Here is a 17531-nt window from a genome sequence, read left to right on the forward strand (position 1 = left end):
GTAATCTTTGCACAAACACTACGTGTGGAGTAAGAAAACGAGACCAGAGGGCACTAAATAAGGAGGTCGACTGGCAACATAAAATGCTTTGTGAACGGTGGAAATGTGATTCGTAGATTCTTAGGTAAGTCTGCACAGTTAAAAATTGAACTCGATATAAGAGAGGGGGAATGCGGGCTTCAAGGTGCAGCACATTGGTAGCCACAAATTTTGGGAGGCCGAGGCACATCCTAAGATCTTCCCTCTCCAAAAGGACGAGAGGAGGAAGTTTGTATGTATAGCGAGCCTGAAAACAAACATCCAAATTACAAAATTGGCCTTACATACATTTTGTAAATCATTAATAGTGCATCTCTTCGCATGCCGTACCGGTGACTATACACAGTCTACTCAACATGCCCGCGGCACGAGCCCCTTTCACCGCTACATGGTCAATGTGGGGTCGCCAGGTGAGTTTCTCGTCATAAATGACCCCTAGGTATTTTAGAGATTGAACCTGCGGTATTGGTTGTAACTGGCAAGTGAGAGAGACCACTGCAGGATTCGGTAGAGGGAAAACAAGGATGGCGCACTTGCTAACATTTAACTTCAGCTGTAAGCTGCTCAGCCAGTGCTCAAGTGTACTCAGATATGACTGCAACAGACCATGCAGGGAATGTATACCCGGCGCAGCCGCAAAAAAAACGCAGTGTCGTCCGCATAGACGTAAGTGCGTATATGGCGGTGGAGAGGAATTGAGCTCTACAGAATATTAAAGAGCACAGGAGAAAGAACAGCTCCTTGCGGTACACCTCGCGTTTGTCTGTACCTCTCTGAATGAACACCATTATGAACGCAAAATAATTCCCTATTATAAGGAGAAAGAACAGCTCCTTGCGGCGCACCTCTCGTTTGTTTGTACCTCTCTGAATGAACACCATTATGAACGCAAAAGAATTCCCTATTATAAGGAGAAAGAACAGCTCCTTGCGGCGCACCTCTCGTTTGTTTGTACCTCTCTGAATGAACACCATTATGAGCGCAAAAGAATTCCCTATTATAAGGAGAAAGAACAGCTCCTTGCGGTACACCTCTCGTTTGTTTGTACCTCTCTGAATGAACACCATTATGAACGCAAAAGAATTCCCTATTATAAGGAGAAAGAACAGCTCCTTGCGGCGCACCTCTCGTTTGTTTGTACCTCTCTGAATGAACACCATTATGAACGCAAAAGAATTCCCTATTATAAGGAGAAAGAACAGCTCCTTGCGGTACACCTCTCGTTTGTTTGTACCTCTCTGAATGAACACCATTATGAACGCAAAAGAATTCCCTATTATAAGGAGAAAGAACAGCTCCTTGCGGCGCACCTCTCGTTTGTTTGTACCTCTCTGAATGAACACCATTATGAACGCAAAAGAATTCCCTATTATAAGGAGAAAGAACAGCTCCTTGCGGCGCACCTCTCGTTTGTTTGTACCTCTCTGAATGAACACCATTATGAACGCAAAAGAATTCCCTATTATAAGGAGAAAGAACAGCTCCTTGCGGCGCACCTCTCGTTTGTTTGTACCTCTCTGAATGAACACCATTATGAACGCAAAAGAATTCCCTATTGTAAGGAGAAAGAACAGCTCCTTGCGGCGCACCTCTCGTTTGTTTGTACCTCTCTGAATGAACACCATTATGAACGCAAAAGAATTCCCTATTATAAGGAGAAAGAACAGCTCCTTGCGGCGCACCTCTCGTTTGTTTGTACCTCTCTGAATGAACACCATTATGAACGCAAAAGAATTCCCTATTATAAGGAGAAAGAACAGCTCCTTGCGGTACACCTCTCGTTTGTTTGTACCTCTCTGAATGAACACCATTATGAACGCAAAAGAATTCCCTATTATAAGGAGAAAGAACAGCTCCTTGCGGCGCACCTCTCGTTTGTTTGTACCTCTCTGAATGAACACCATTATGAACGCAAAAGAATTCCCTATTATAGGGACCCGCGGCTCAAGTTTGCTGGCCATCTGGCGGCGGAACGTGAACTACTGGGAAGAGAAGCAGCCGGTGCGCGTTCCGAGGCCGTCCTGGGCGCAGCAGGGCGCCGCGGCGCCGCCAGTTTTGTGCAGTTGTTCGGCGAGCGTGTTGTGGAATTTGCACAATGGCAGAAGCGGCGGGGCGGGGCCCGAAGTATTGCTGTGTTGTCGGCTGCCACAACAGAGCGGAAAACACCAAGGGACTTGATCCACCTGTAAAACTGTACCGATTTCCGGGGAAATGGTATGAGAAAGAAAGACTTCAAGCGTGGATCAACGCAGTGAGGAGGGTTAGGTAAGTCCCTACAGCCATGCCGTGCTTTCGGCTGTGGCGGTTTGTATTTTGTGTTCGTTCGTTTTGATTACAAGCCGGTACTCAACGCTGAGCATGCACGCGACGACTGCACTGATGATTACGGGTACTTGTTGTGTTCTCGCAAGCACAAATGTAAAAGTTGGATTGCGATTGCGTAGTGGCTTTTGATTTCCTGTATTGTTTTTTTTAGGTGTGGCCGTCGTTGTTACAAGTTCGCACATGAATATGCTAGCGCGTTTAAATAAACATTGCGCTGTTAGGTGATTACAGTTAGGCGCTGTCAGAGCAGCTTTATCACATCGGAACGAACTGCTGCAATAAAGGATTGGTTTGTGAATTCTACGCCCGAACACACCTCAGGCAATATAATAGACGCCGTAGTTTGCTTTGTTTTGTTGTGAATTTATATGCTGTTTTAACCTGTGAATCACACTTGCACTTATTATTATGCTATATTCGAGGAGCTCGTGAATTATTTGAGTTGCTCCCTTCGGAACTTGTGCGATTTCGTTTGTGTCTGTGCGTGTGTTTATGTTTGCCTTGGCAATTGATAATAGACATTACTATTCTTTCTTATGTAGCCCTGATGGAACTGTTTGGTTGCCTAAGGAGCACACAAGAATTTGCAGCAGACATTTTGTAGGCAACTGCAAGAGTGACATTAGCCAACATCCAGCCGACATCCCTACCATTTTCCCTCCGATCTACAGGAAAAAAGCACCTGACAGGGAAAGAGCGCAAAGGTATGAAATCAAAAATGTGAAACTGCCAGTGTAAAATTCAGCCTTAATTGTGTTTTTTAATGAGTTCTGTTTTTTTTATTTCATACTTTAAATCCTGTCACTGATTGTAACAGGGAGGGCATTCAAAAGGGCAATGAGATAAAAATATAGCAGTTAATTGCACGATGAGCTTGGCTGCACCCTTTTTAAGGTTGGCAGTAATATGTTACTTTTACTGGTTCAATGCAGGTGGCAAAGGCGTCTCAACCAGGCAATATCTTCTAGACAGCTCGGTGCAGGAAGTGAAAATCCATCACGAAGTACAGACGATGAAGCGACAATGCATAAACCTGGAACCTCCATTACAGACTGTCGACATCAGGACATTCACATGATGGATCTCAGTGATGCACCTCTGGAGATGAGCGCAGCTGTGGCTTCGACAATCAGCGCAAGTGATCGCATCCTTCAATGAGTGTGTTTGGTACAGGAGAAAGTCATTTCATTGCAAAGAGAGATGCTGTAAGAACACCTTTTAATTATGGGATCCTATTTCTGTCTGTAGAAAAAGCTTGACACAAATCCAACATTAATTTGCTATTAATACTGCCCTTTCAACACTGTTCTCCTGTAGCACTGAGAACATATTTGTGCAATACAACGTAGTCATTTATACATATTTTTTTTTCAGGCATCCCAAACCAAAGCGAGTGTGGCTCAAGGAAAGCTAACTATACTTCTTTCTGCGACAAATGGAACTGATGCATCTACTCAAGTTGTGCACACAGAAATGAGGGACAAGGTTGGACTATGCTGCGGTTTCCTCTTATCAGTTGTGCTTAACTCTAGCTAACATTTTATTAAGGCTAGCAGAGGATTTCTTTTTTTAGTGCAGTTACCTTTGTTGTGAATTTTTCTTCCTGTGTAACATTTTGTTATTTTATAGTAGTGGTGCTTATTTTCTTTTGGGAATGAATGAGCATAGTTGCAGGGTGATGCAAATAGCATTTTTCATTGGTTAGTCCTCTTGCTAAAGTATATTTGCCTGTAAATTGCACCATGTTCTCTGTTTATTCTGCTGCAGGTTGCAAGTACGGATGGCAACTGGAAGAAAAACTGTGGATTTGAAGGCTTTCAGTCTCTAAAGGAAAAAGAAAAAGCACTGCAAGATTTATGTGGAGTGACACTGCAAGTCTTCTGCCTCCTTTTGAACCTGCTGCCTCCTCCGAAGTACAGTATTTGGCACCACTGACGCAAACAACATTGGTCGCAAAGGCAGTAGTGACGAAAAGCGCTTTTGCAGGCCCGTAGACATAGCCCGGGCTTACCGCCTTACCGCGTGCTTAAAGCCCACAAAACGAGAAGCCACCCGAAACTTAGCCGGTCGTTCCCAGCAGAGCAGAGCAGTCCGCTTAGTGCTTGCAGTTGCTTTGACGCAATTATATCTTCGGCAGAGTCGGTCACAGAGCGCTCCGCATACTCCGCTCTGTAGACTGCAAGGCACAACAGACACAATGCAGAACCGATCAAACATAAGATCATCTGGGTACCGAGGCACACGGGGGTTGCAGGAAACTTCACTCTTGGGGCCAGATTACGTAACTTTCAATTAGGAAAATTGTCAAAAACTTGTCACAAAGGTGTCAATACGCCTCGGTCCTATTGGTCGGTCGTGGCCGGCGGCCATTTTGCTTTTTTGCGTCATGGGTGGCTGCAGATGACGTCACGGATGTGGCAGAAGTGATGACGTTGCGCACCTAATTATGCAGCCGCTTTTTGACAGTTTTTTTGTCACAGTTTTGAGGCCGTCAATTTGACCGTTGCCTTTGTGACAGAAAATGACGGCGGTGTGCGCGGCGACACGACTGAAGCCTGGACTCCATGTGCGCGAAAGAGCGAGCGACGCGACAAGGCGGCACGGCGACGCTCGCTCCGTCGCTTGTGGGCAACCTCCATGCAAGCGAAGGCGGCAGGCGACGCGCACCCGCGACGTGCGCAGCGGACTCCGTGCTTTGCGCACTCAAGCTTAGAAACACGCCCGTAACCTGTTCTCTCTCTTAAAATTTTGTGAGTGTGCCTCATAGTCAGGGCCAAAGGAATATTTCCTCTACGGCAGCGGTGTAGCGGCAGTGGAGATAACCAACGGCGTGCTTGCGGAGTCACATCACGGGTTCACGGGGGAGGTGTGCTTTCGTTCGGTGCCTGTGCACTCCGGCTTAGTAAAAACACTCCCATAAACTGTCACCGCAGTTTGATTGTAAGTGAGCAAACTATAATTTACCAGTGAGAATGCGCGCCGCGAGTGTTTCTGCACATTCGGAGCGCAGTGGCACGGTGGATCGAGCGCCGGTACCCGCGGCTCAACACGCATCTCTCCCTACAGTGCGCCCGCTCGTATAGCCCGCTCCAAATGTTGTTAGCCCTCCGCACCCAGCAAGTAGATTGTTTTAATTATTTAAATCATTCGGGTCTGCCTCTCAGCTACAAAACCAAATATTTTATCGACGGTGGCGATGACCAAGACGACGGGCTGGTTTCGTGAGATGTACCCGTGAGAAACCGTGGACAAACCGGAAACGGCTTTGGGGGGCTCTGATTGGCCAGTCGCGTGGGGGACTTCCGGGCGACGAGCGAAATTTTCTGTGAGTGCAGATCCGAGCGACACGGCAAGCGACACATGCATTTTGCTTCGCGCGACGGCGTCGCTCGTCGCTTGCCGCCGTCGCCTTCGCGTGAGTTTTCGCGTACATGGAGTCCAGGCTTGAGGCGGCTGCGGTGGCGCGAGCAACGGCGAAGGAGAGCGCACGAAGACGCGTTTGACTTGCCGCTGTTTCGACGCCTTTTCCGACTGGAGAAGCAGACGGTGGTGTGGCTGTGCGACGAACTCGCCGATGAAGTGGGAGGTTTGCCTGCGAGTGCGCTGTCGGTGCGGCGGCAGGTGCTGTGTGCACTGCGGTTCTTTGCCACGGGCGGCTTTCAGGCTGCCGTTGGTAGCAAGGCGCACGTCGGCATCGCACAACCGACGATGAGCAAATGCGTACAGCGGGTGTTGGAGGCAATTTGTAAAGTTAGTGCGCAAAAGGGGTGGGTGCCATCGTCACCTCTGTGACACACAGCTACATATAATTAAGACACGCTTATGCCGGCAAAGCACTTTATTTTTCCCAACAAATGACACTTCGTGGTCGTATTCCGTTTCCCAAGGGGAAAGAAACAAACAACCACACATCACATACTGCAACACCTCACCTTTTGGCATTTTTGTCATCGATCGAAAGAGCCGAACAACACAGACTTCAACAAGTTGTCTTCGTCGATTTCGTACCAAGCGCTTCTTGCAAGTTCGCTCGGTAGTCACGTAGCCTTCGCTGCATTCGTTCAAATTTGTCTGCGCACTTAGGTCAACCGCACAGTAGCTTGACTTCAGACGCCGCGTAACAAACAATAAACACGGCGTAGAATCGGCTGCTTTCGTGCAAAGCGGCTTGACGTTTTACCGCCGTCAGCGCATCCCCCACGGCAACAAAAGTTACCCACCAGCCAATTTATTAGCACAACTTCGAAGACTTTTTGTTTTGCTTATTATTTTCGACTTTAAACACAATGTTTTGGCAAAATAAAACATTAGTCATTTTCCTCGTTGCTCATATCTTATTTATTTTTACAAAAAAATTAGGCAGGCGGTCCCTCGAATGCTCTCGGGGCGCCGCCCTGCTGTAATTGGCTGATTCCTCGTTGCGTCACGTGGTGACGTCTCATCGTGTCGTCATTTTGACGTCACTGTCAATAACTTGTGACAGAATTTGTCACAGTTGCGTAATGTGGCCCTTGATATGGTTGTAGTATGGGAGACTGTACGTCCCCGGCTGGACCACTAGGCTCCGGACTAGCTTGAGTGTGTGTTCTTCGCGCATGCCATGACGTCTATGTGAGATGCGCGTAATCATGCCGGCCACTTGGAGCGCAGTGGTATTGAGTACAGCGTAGATTTGACTGTATCCGTGCACATCCGTAGGACTCGTATGAGTGCCTTCTCTGGTATTGGTTCTGCTTCGAGGTAGACTTTTAGTCGAAGCTCTTTACTGGTAGGGACTGTTCGGCTCTGTTTTCCTCTCCACGCCCGTGGGAGCTCAGACTTTTTGGTCGAGCACGCTAGCCCTCTTGCCTTGACGTAGTTTTCCACGCAGCTGGCCGCTTCTTGTAGCCTATCCTCTTTCTCGCCGAGTGAGCCAGTACTGGTCCGTATGGTGATGTCGTCTGCATAAATGGCACGGTTTATGCCGTCGACTTCTTTTAGTTGCTTCTCCAGTCCGATCGTGGCCACGTTGAATAGCGTGGGCGAGATGACCGACCCTTGAGGTGTTCCCTTGTTAGGCGTTTGAAACTTGTGCGGAGTGAAGGAACTCGGTGTAACAGCCGCGCGTTTCCAAGAACTCGCGGGGCCCGTTGGTTCAACTGCGAGAATAAACAATTAAATATATAAATAAATTGGTTTTGAGGAAAGTAAAGATGCAGTAACCATCTCACTACTCTGCGGACGCCGTCAAGGAATTGATGAAGGTGGAAGAGAAAGAAGGAAGAGGACCTGCGCTCCGGAAGACCAGCTGGGGATACGCTTCAGCATGTCTGAACTTGTGCTGTACGGAGCGCAGTGACGCACGGCTTCCCTCCTCCAGTCAACGCCAGCTTCGGCTGATGGGAAGGGGAGGCAGGCAAAGGAAGGGGAGCGCTCCGCAAACAAAAGAGCATGGCTTGCCCCTTGTTATCATACTCCGGCAGAGAAACGCATGTTTGCAAAAGAAAAAAAAAGATAGGTGAAGGAATAAAAGGCTGATATTGTGGAAAGCGTGCAACGGGGCAGCAGTCTGAGCCCGAGCGTTAAGGTTGTTTCTTTGTTCTATTTATGTTTTCAAACAAAAAGGACAGGGATGACAAGAGAAAAGGGAAACCACTGCAAATGATTGCTTACTTCTGTTTTTGTGCCCTGCACTACAGCTCAACGCACGAAAGCAGCACGTCCTGTAGGTGTCCGGTGTCTCGTGATTCCTCGTGATCGGGACGCCATGGATTGCGGAGCATTCCCCTCCCGCGTTAGGCCCGTTTCACATGCTGCGACTGGACCGAAAATATCCGGTGTAGTCGGTGAGGCCGCCGCAGTGCGATTTTCGGTCACTGCTTTCACATGCGACACCGACACAACGAATTCGGTCGGAGGGACAGGCAAGGTTTCTTGATGTTTGCATAGGCAACCCATTATTAAACGCGACAGAAATGTCACGCGTAATGTGTTGATGATTTTATGACCAGCGTATTTTTAGATGCAAGGCAATATTTCGCATGGTTTGATTAGAACAAACAACTCCATGAACTCCCTAACAATCATTCCATCAGGCTCCTAGAACTGCAAATAACCTTCTTTGACGTCGACGCTGCTTCGCAGCTCCTCGGAATGACGCTCACAATGCGCGCGTTTTCTCGCTGTGGTTGTCTTGGAATGTGGAGAGAGGAGGCGCTGAGGGAGGACCCGAACGAGCAGAAAGAGAAGGGGATAGTCACGTGACACCAGAGAATGGAAAGCGCGCCCTTTTCTCGCGTCGTCGTCTTGATTGTCTTGTCAGGGCACAAATGGGTGCGAAGGTCGAAGGGGTTAGAGGGGGGGGGGGATGCTCCGCTGACTAAGCTTCGAGCGTAAAAGCGCGCTCACATTAGCGGGAAAACGCGCAACGCAGGACGTTTTCCACGTGCCGCTTCCCGCACAAGCCGGTTTTTCTCCCGCGGACAGCCTGCTGTGCCGTCCCGCAGAGCGATGGGTTCGGTACCTATTTTTCCCGTGCCGCTGACGAGAACAGCCAATGGGCGCCGACCGTGAACCGTGACGTCGGTCCCAGTTCAGTGACCCCGTCGGCGGAGGCGGAGGCTGCGCGCGTCCGGCCGGCCGGCCGACCGGGCACTGGGCGGCTGCTTTGCCAGCATGAACATGCGACTTGAGACGGTGCAGAAGCGACGGTGCCGAAGCAGCGAACAAACAAGTAATAAGTACGTTTACCGTAGCCAACAGCTCATCGCTCGAACCAGCCATCCTCGAGACAAAAAGGGCGACGGGAGGGGAGCTAGCAGACGATCAAGACGACGACGCGAGAAAAGGGTGCGCTTTCCAGTCTTCTCTAGTGTCTTCTCTTTCTGCTCGTTCGGGTCCTCCCTCAGCGCCTCCTCTCTCCACATTCCAAGACAACGGCAGCGAGAAAACGCGCGCAGTGTGAGCGTCATTCTGAGGAGCTGCGAGGCAGTGTCGACGTTGACGCTGTGCCGCTGCGGGAAGCTTCCCGCTAGTGTGAGCGCGCCTTAACACCTTAACTGGGGCGCTTTAGGACGTTAAAACCCATAAACCAAACCATCAATTAATGATTGGTCGCGAGTGGTTGCTGTGGAAGGGCAACGTGGTTCCCACAAGCCCCACCGATAACAGCACCTGACATCGCAGGGCAGTGGCGCATCGCTCAATTAACAGCTGCACCACTTCGTCTGGAGTAGTATGAGGAGTCTTAGAGATCTAAGAATGTAAAATAGGAAATGACCAATTCCGCTTATATAGGCAATAATAAAGTTCCATCCATGAACATTGGATCCGAACACCGGAACCAAAGTGAAAACCTGAGTGCTAGCACTCCTAATTCGCGTTTGGCCTAACTATGCAAATCGACCGTCATTTTTTTAAATCCTCTTCCAGCGTCCGTCAACTTTCACTGTCGACAGCGCACGCACAAAGCATGCACATCGATTCGCTGCGCGAAAGAGTTGACGTGATGCGCCACTCGTCGCTTCCACGTAAACGCGTCTCGCATGTAAGGCCCGTTTCACATGTATGCGATTTTCGCCTGCGACTGGGAGAGCCGTCGGTCTAGTCGCAGACGGCTTGCGATCGAGTTCCGTCCGGTGGGTATTCAGTCGCAGCGGCGGTGTGTTCGCTCTGCGACTGACCATTGGGGAGCGCCGAGACGGCGTGCGACGTGGGGTCACGTGGGAGCTGTTGCCGCGGTGGAAGCAAAACTGTTTGTTCTAGAAGGGTTGAAATGCGGGCCAGTTGGTTCATAGTAACTTGAAAAACATCAGTCGCAAAAGACAATGCACAAGAGAAGGAGTGTGCACTCCACAACGACTGGGCTGTCAACTGAGATTTATTAGACAAAAACATAGTCCCAGCAAGGCAGAGCATGCGCAACAGCCGTATCACAACTCACAGCGCATAGGGCACACAAGATACACCTCTACCGTGACCGGCCTAAAAAAGCAAATTCCTTTTCGAGTAAGCGCACCGAAGTTGTGCTAATGCAATCTTGGCCTGACAAACTGATATGGTAAGCCTCCAAGATTTCTCGTTCTTGCTTACCCCTGCCTACCAAGAATCATTACGTTGCTGAACAGTGGATAACATCCACATTCATTGCAATGGCGAGGCAAGTTGGCACCGTCATCGGACCCCAGTGAGAAGTGGTGCTCACGCAGCCGGTCATTAATACATCGACCTGTTTGGCCTATGTATACTCTTTCGCATGTGAGGGGGAACTTGTACACGACCTGAGCGACACACGCCGTAAAGCGGTTCTCGTGCTGCGTTGTACAAACGCAGTTCATTTCCCTGTCTCGAGAAATGCGCGAGCAGAGACCCGGAAGCTTGCAAGGGGCAGAAAGCACCACACTCACTCTCTGCGTGGCCACCACTTTTTTGATGCCGCTGCTCACTTTATGCACGTACAGCATGAACTCGAACTTTTGGCGTTCAGTTGCTCCACCATCAGCCGACTTCGTCCGTTCTTTCTTGAGCTTCTGAAGTAGCGATTCAGCCACTGCTTTCAAAAGATTTTTAGGGAACCCTGTGGCTTCCGAACGTTGGAACTGATTATCAAGGCTCTTTTTGATAGCGTGGTGGCAGCTCTTTTCCAGTGCATTGCGGAAACAATTCATCTCAATGCCTCTCTTTACAATCTTTGAGTGCGCAGAACATTAGCGGGAAAACGCGCAACGCAGGACGTTTTCCGCGCGCCACTTCCCGCACAAGCCGGTTTTTCTCCCGCAGACAGCCGTCCCGCAGAGCGATGGGTCCGGTACCTATTTTTCCCGTGCCGCTGACGAGAACAGCCAATGGGCGCCGACCGTGAACCGTGACGTCGGTCCCAGTTCAGTGACCCCGTCGGCGGAGGCGGAGGCTGCGCGCGTCCGACCGGCCGGCCGGGCACTGGGCGGCTGCTTTGCCAGCATGAACATGCGACTTGAGACGGTGCAGAAGCGACGGTGCAGAAGCAGCGAACAAACAAGTATAAGCACGATTACCGTAGCCAACAGCTCATCGTTCGAACCAGCCATGATCGAGACAAAAAGGGCGACGGGAGGAGAGCTAGCAGACGATCGACAGGCTCCGGGCGGCCAAGCGTTCCTTGTTCCCGACACGCCGTAAAGCCAGCGGGAAGAATTTCCCCCTCCTTCGCCGCCGTCTCCCTTTTGTCCCTTGCCGCTAACGACTGGTGCCGTCAGACGACCGCTTCGGAGGGCCCGTGACCTCGCGGCGGCTTCTGAGCTTCAGCTAGCCGGCGGGACGCACTCTCGGCGAACTAGAGGCACCTGTGGGGAATTAGCCGTTTTATCGGCGGCCTCCCAAGCATTTAGGCACAGCGGTCCAGCTGCGTGTGCGCCGAGGAGGCGGCAGGCCGACCACAAGCGTGGTGCCGCATGTCACATCAGTCGGCCGCCAAGACACGACGGGCGGCGAAGGCCAGGCGGGATTTCAGCGAACGGCTGCAGAAGGACGTCCCGGCTCGAGACGGCGGTGATGCGAGAGCGAGAGTGGTGACTCGTGGCCATCAACGCTTGCAAGAACCCAGGTAACATCGAAGCATTGCGATAATTTTACATCTTTGTTTTGGACAAATGTTACTTCAATGTGCTAATGTCCTTTTTTTCTAACGTTATTGTACAGTAACTTATAAACGTTAGAATAATTTTTCCGAAACATTAATGAAACATGTGAACAAAATTAATGGAACATTCTCGAAAATGGTGAAGCAGCCCTGTACAAGCATGCAGGCCTGCCAGTTGTGCTGGCAAATAACTTCCAATGTCTTGTAGGAACCATGCGATGAGGGCATGTAGTCAAGCTTTTATACCCATTACTGAGGGATGCCCCACGAATGATAGTGACAGTTGCGTTCCTTTTACCCCTTTCTCTTCTTTGATGTCAGCCCGAAGGGGAAAGGTACAAGTTGTTGTATAGCGAGGTCTTGAGGTTCTAAACTTGCTCAGTCACATTACTCGAGAAACTTCAGGAAGTAAACTGTTCAATCACATAAAAATAGTTAAGACAGAACGGAAGGTACAACAAGGAGAACAACTGTACATACTGATTGATCCGCAGAGTGACCAGACTATATCAACCCCCGGTCCCACCAAAACGTCTTCTTTTAATCCCTAAGTCCCCGCCCTCAGCGGGGACACCAACCAATTAGGTCAAAACACAAGCACGCATCCAATCAAGGACCGGGGAAAGGAAAACACATCCAATAAAACACATGGGAAAGGAAAACGCATTGAAAAGGAGACAAAGGAGAGTAAAACACGCCCAATCAAAAATTGGGGAGAGGGGACAGGTCATTGTCACGAATACTAACAGTAATTCCCCTCTCGGATTACCCCATCCTCCCCCGCGGGGCGGCATGTTTACTCGCTTAAAGAGCATGCGAGGGCCGCACAGATTGTCGAAAGCCGTCCCCGAGGGGCCACTTAAGGCGCCACCGCTCCCCAATTCCTCCTGATGCCCCCACGTGCACAGGAAGTGCCTGGCAGTCATATGGAGCTGATAAGCGCTCACAGTGAGCATGAGGAACGCGTCTCCAATATTGCCTCCTGGCCACACACTGAACGACCGCCGCCCGGAACAAGGCGTTGGGCAGCGTCGCCGCGGTAGGGATGAAAGGTGTCGCGCGTCTTTGTTGCTGCTTCTCGGAGCAGGGCTGCCAACAATGGGGCCCGGCCAAGCTGGGTCGCCTGCGCACCCCACACTCCCCTCCGGCGCCGTCCGCTTGACTCATTAGTTCCACGTGGAGTCAAAAGGAAATGATCACAGCTTACGCACTCTTGTCCACACACAGGCGGCGTTCCGTACGTGTTTACTTGGGGCTCAAGATGTGCCCAAGCCAGCCGCCCACGACAGTGGCGAATGGGAAATAACCAAAGTTTTCTGACAAACAATGGGGCTGTGCATGCAATCTATAGCGAGTACTATATCTAAGAGATGTGGTTGCAAAAGTACTGCTAGTTGAAAAACAACTTTACAGTAAAAACACTGTGGAAAAATTTCCGGAAATCAGTGCTCGAAATGTATTTGTAACGTTGTTCTATACAGTGTTACGTTTGGAGACGCCAACATGCCACGAATATTCTAGCCACTGGGAGTCATCGATCGACAGAGGCTTCAAAGGGCCGTCGACGTGGTTGCGGCGCCACGAATGCAGGTGACGGCGTCTACAAGCAACCTTTGCTCCCCCCCCCCCCCTGCTGTTTACGGGGTGAAACGGCCCTCCGCTGTCTGAGAACGGCTTTGGTGAACCTGTCTTTTGTTCTCAACGCCGGACCCACCCGGGACATGTTTCTCCCGGAGGGGACGACGGGGGTGCCGGCGAGCGGCGGGACTGCATATGAGCCGTGGCAAATGCGGCCGTGTTTGACTAATACCCCTGTCACACGGGCATTTCGAGGGCCCTCGAACCGATAGTCTATCGACTGAAAGGCGATCGAGCGCTGCTACACGGGCAGTTTCAATGGCGACCGAGTCAATAGCCTATCGAGTCAACGGAGTAGCGCAGAACTCCATCGAGATTTAGAGGGCCTTCGAGCGTTGCCCAAGGTTGCTAGCGTTGCTTCGAGCGGCGCCAAGCGCACTTTCGTACACGACACATGCACGGTACAAAAACATGTACATTATTCGCATAAAATTTAATGCAAGCAGTCTGTAAAATTATTCTAAAATTATATTAGTGTGGTTTTAAGCGCATTAATTTTGCGTTGCAGTCTTTGCGCTGCTTGCGTACTTAACGTTGACAACATGGCGGCACCCTGCCCGCCCGCTTCACAGCGATAACAGCTTCGTCGCTAATGCCTCAAAGCAATATCGTGTTCTAAGCTGTTGTATTCGCGTTCGATTTCCCCATTCTTACCCTCGCATAAAGTTTCAAGAGACAAATAGCTCTTGTTTTTCAGATATCATAGTAATTACCCAGGTCTTAAGCCTGACGAAGCAGCGCTCCGACGCAGTTGGACTGGCTTGGTTTTGGCTCGTCTTGTATTAGAGTGGCTACAGCAGTGTCTGCATGTCTGCACATGTCCGTCACGCACGTGCAATTAAAAGGGTTTTGAACGACTTTCGCGTATGCGTGTATTTCAGCATTTAGTATACATTTATCAAATATTTTTGTTATTTTTGCAAAATCTAAAGTAGCGATTGTGGCGCCACACATCCGTGGCGTAAGACACGAGAACCATTTCAATGGCCATTGAGATTTGCCGTGTAGCAGCGACGAGTTCGATGGCGATTGACAATCTCGAAGACCCTCGACTCGAGGGTGATCGAAACTGGCCGTGTGACAGGGGTATAAGCCAACGACGCCGGAATCCTCGTGCTTCGAAAACAACCTCGTCTTAGACTAAGTGCTTTTTCTTATACGTGGAACCTTCTGCAAACTGCAGTGGCAACCTTTAGTTCCCACGCTACCGCTGTGAAGTGCAGGTGACTGACCTTCGACGCTGCCATGGGACCCCCTTCGGGCTATTCATCACTGCTGCCTGGAGAGCGCGGACTATAACTTGCCAGAAGTGGCAAGAGTGTCTTGTTGGGGGCGTCCTGGGAGGCGGACCCTAAAGACTGGACACGTGATCGACGTCACAGTGATTGGACGCATTTTTAATGAACTAAATTCCCCAACTAGGGACCTGGGGACAGGGGACCCTATTTAAGCAGCGATTTGGCGTGTGATCGCCAGCTCCCGATTCACTCTTTCGAACTATGTAAAAATGTAAATAAACCCTTTCAGTCTCTTCTTCACCTCGAAGACCCTCTCATCTTTTCGTCATCCCCACAACAGCAGTCTCCCGATCCGGAACCCGGGGACACCGACCTTGGCGAGAGACGGCACAGGCGAACCAGGGGCCCGCACATAACAACTGGTGGCAGCGGTGGGATCGAAGCGCAGTCCCCCAACACCGGTTTCCTGCTACGGGATGAAGCCCCACACCTAACAATAGTTATGACTCCAGCATTATAACAACGTTTCGAGGACTATATTAAAACAATGTTTGTTTAGAGCGTTAAAGTAGCGTTTTGTATATAACGCAAAACGTTATATGTTAATATTTGAAGCTAATGCAACATTAGATCACATTTTTATAACACTATTCTAACGTTCGGTGCTACCTGGGAAGGAGCAATGCCGTGGGATGGTCGGTGCCGCCCCGAGCGTTAACCGCGGACACCATTTGTTACTTCCAGACTGCATTGCAGAGTGCATTGCCCAATGCCATTTAACGGGCTGTTTGTGCGAAGAGTGGGGTTGAGTTTCCCCTTATTCAGACTGCGCCAGTTGCAATCCCCTTCAGGTGGCGATGAGAGGAAACACCCTGTTGATGATGAAATCGGGGTTTCTTGATGACCCGGTGGTTCTGACTCGCTAACATTCACGTCACTCGAGGAAGAGAGAAGGTTAACTATTTATTTACAACATAAATAAGACAAGAAGAAACGAGCAAGGAGAAAACTATTTACAACGTGACTAAACCGTTGATCAGAAGAATTCAGCCCTGGCTCAAGCCAGAGCGCTTACTTTTAACCCCTGTCTCCGCCCTTAGCGGGGACAGCAACCAATAAGGTTACAAGCGACCCTCCTCACCAATCAGTGGTTAGGGAAGGAAATTAAGGTTTCCGCCAACTAATGACCGATTGGGGAATTAAAGAATAGTGATTAAACAATGGTCAGGAGAAAGGAAAGGCAGAACTCTGCAATTCCCTAGACTGGACACACATTGGGGAAATGAGATGTTGCAGCCAAACTCGCAAACAGCACATACACGACCACCATTTCCCACCGCACCAATGGCACAGCAGTTACTACATTCCTAACATTGCATGTAATCTGTCTTCTCTTTCGCACACGTGGATGCGAGGCAAAGGTATGCGGAAAGAGACGATCACTCGAAGTTCTTTACAGAAAAAAAAGACAGCTGCCAAGGGAAGAATGCGGCATTCCTCGCGAACACAAGGCCGACCCTCGACATGGAAAGTTCATCGAAATTCGGACTTCAGAATTTAAATCAAAACGTTTTTGTTCCTTGATTAAACCTTTTCCCTTGTTAGGCTGGTCTGGAAAGTTCCTGCCATCTGCCGACAGATGAAAGAACATAAGAAACTGCACTCTGTAAAGTAGGAAGAGTTCATCACCGAGAGGAACCTTTAAAAGGAACTGGAGGACTCGGATAATTCGGTCACCTGGGGTCAGTGCTTAAAGTCCCGGGGGGTCTCGGGCCCCGCACCAGTGCTGACAAGGAATCTGAGACTTCACCACGCCAGAAGGTAGGGACTTCATGAATCCGAAGCAGGCAATCATTTTTTATTCTTGTCAGTGGCGGTCGAAACATTTTTTCTGTATCGTCTAGAAAATTTCACCGATATTTTTAGCGAGAATCATTAACCTGTTTTCTAAGACTTCAGACGGAGAAAAATTGAACATCGGCAGCACTGCACAAAGGCTGGAATAAAAAGGCAAACCCGTGGTCTCACACCACGAATCAGCCACTCAGCTCCGAGGCTTTCTACTAAAAATGGGAAACATTGCAAAGTATCCCCCCGGTAACATTCACGAGTAAAGAAAACTTCCAGCTTACCCAAATCCAAAACAACTTCAAGCCTTATGCAGAATCATTTTTTTCTTCCTTTCTCTTTCCGCCTCCCGGTTATCAGTGCTGTTTCTAGTGTGCACTATTTTTTTTTGCTAATTTTCATTCTGCGTGTATGCAGTTCGCTTTGTCTCAAACGATGTGTAAAACAGGCCGCTAGCTACTTTCCCTCTCTCTCCCCTTTATTTACTTCCCCACCTGCGCTCGGATCGCTACGGACCCTCCTTCGATGGAGGCAGACATCAACAACTGCCGGGGGTGCACTGACATCGCGCATTACACCGGCTTCTAGCATTTCACCTCCATTATATTGCGACCGCCGCGACCAGGATCGCACCCGCGTCTTTCGATCGGGTCAGCAGCCGAGCACCGTAACCACTGAGCCACAACGGCGGCCAGTCATTAATTAAGCTACTACTACCTGTCATGGTGGGCAATTTGCTAGCAATCCGGTGGACAGGTGGGCAGCCTGCCACAAAGCAGGTTTAATAAACAAACCAACCAACAAACAAACAAGCACACACACCCACACACAGACGCACGCACGCCACA

General features: G+C 49.8%; 1 long non-coding RNA gene across 1 annotated transcript; it reads left to right on the top strand.

The window, feature by feature from the left end:
• Positions 1-2182: 2182 nt before the first annotated feature.
• Positions 2183-3490, top strand: LOC144094960 (uncharacterized). Its single transcript, XR_013306631.1, has 3 exons — positions 2183-2304; positions 2907-3068; positions 3297-3490. It is a non-coding gene; the product is annotated as an uncharacterized LOC144094960 (long non-coding RNA).
• Positions 3491-17531: the final 14041 nt, after the last annotated feature.

This window comes from Amblyomma americanum, chromosome 6, assembly GCF_052857255.1.
Source record: "Amblyomma americanum isolate KBUSLIRL-KWMA chromosome 6, ASM5285725v1, whole genome shotgun sequence".
Lineage (NCBI taxonomy): Eukaryota > Metazoa > Arthropoda > Arachnida > Ixodida > Ixodidae > Amblyomma > Amblyomma americanum.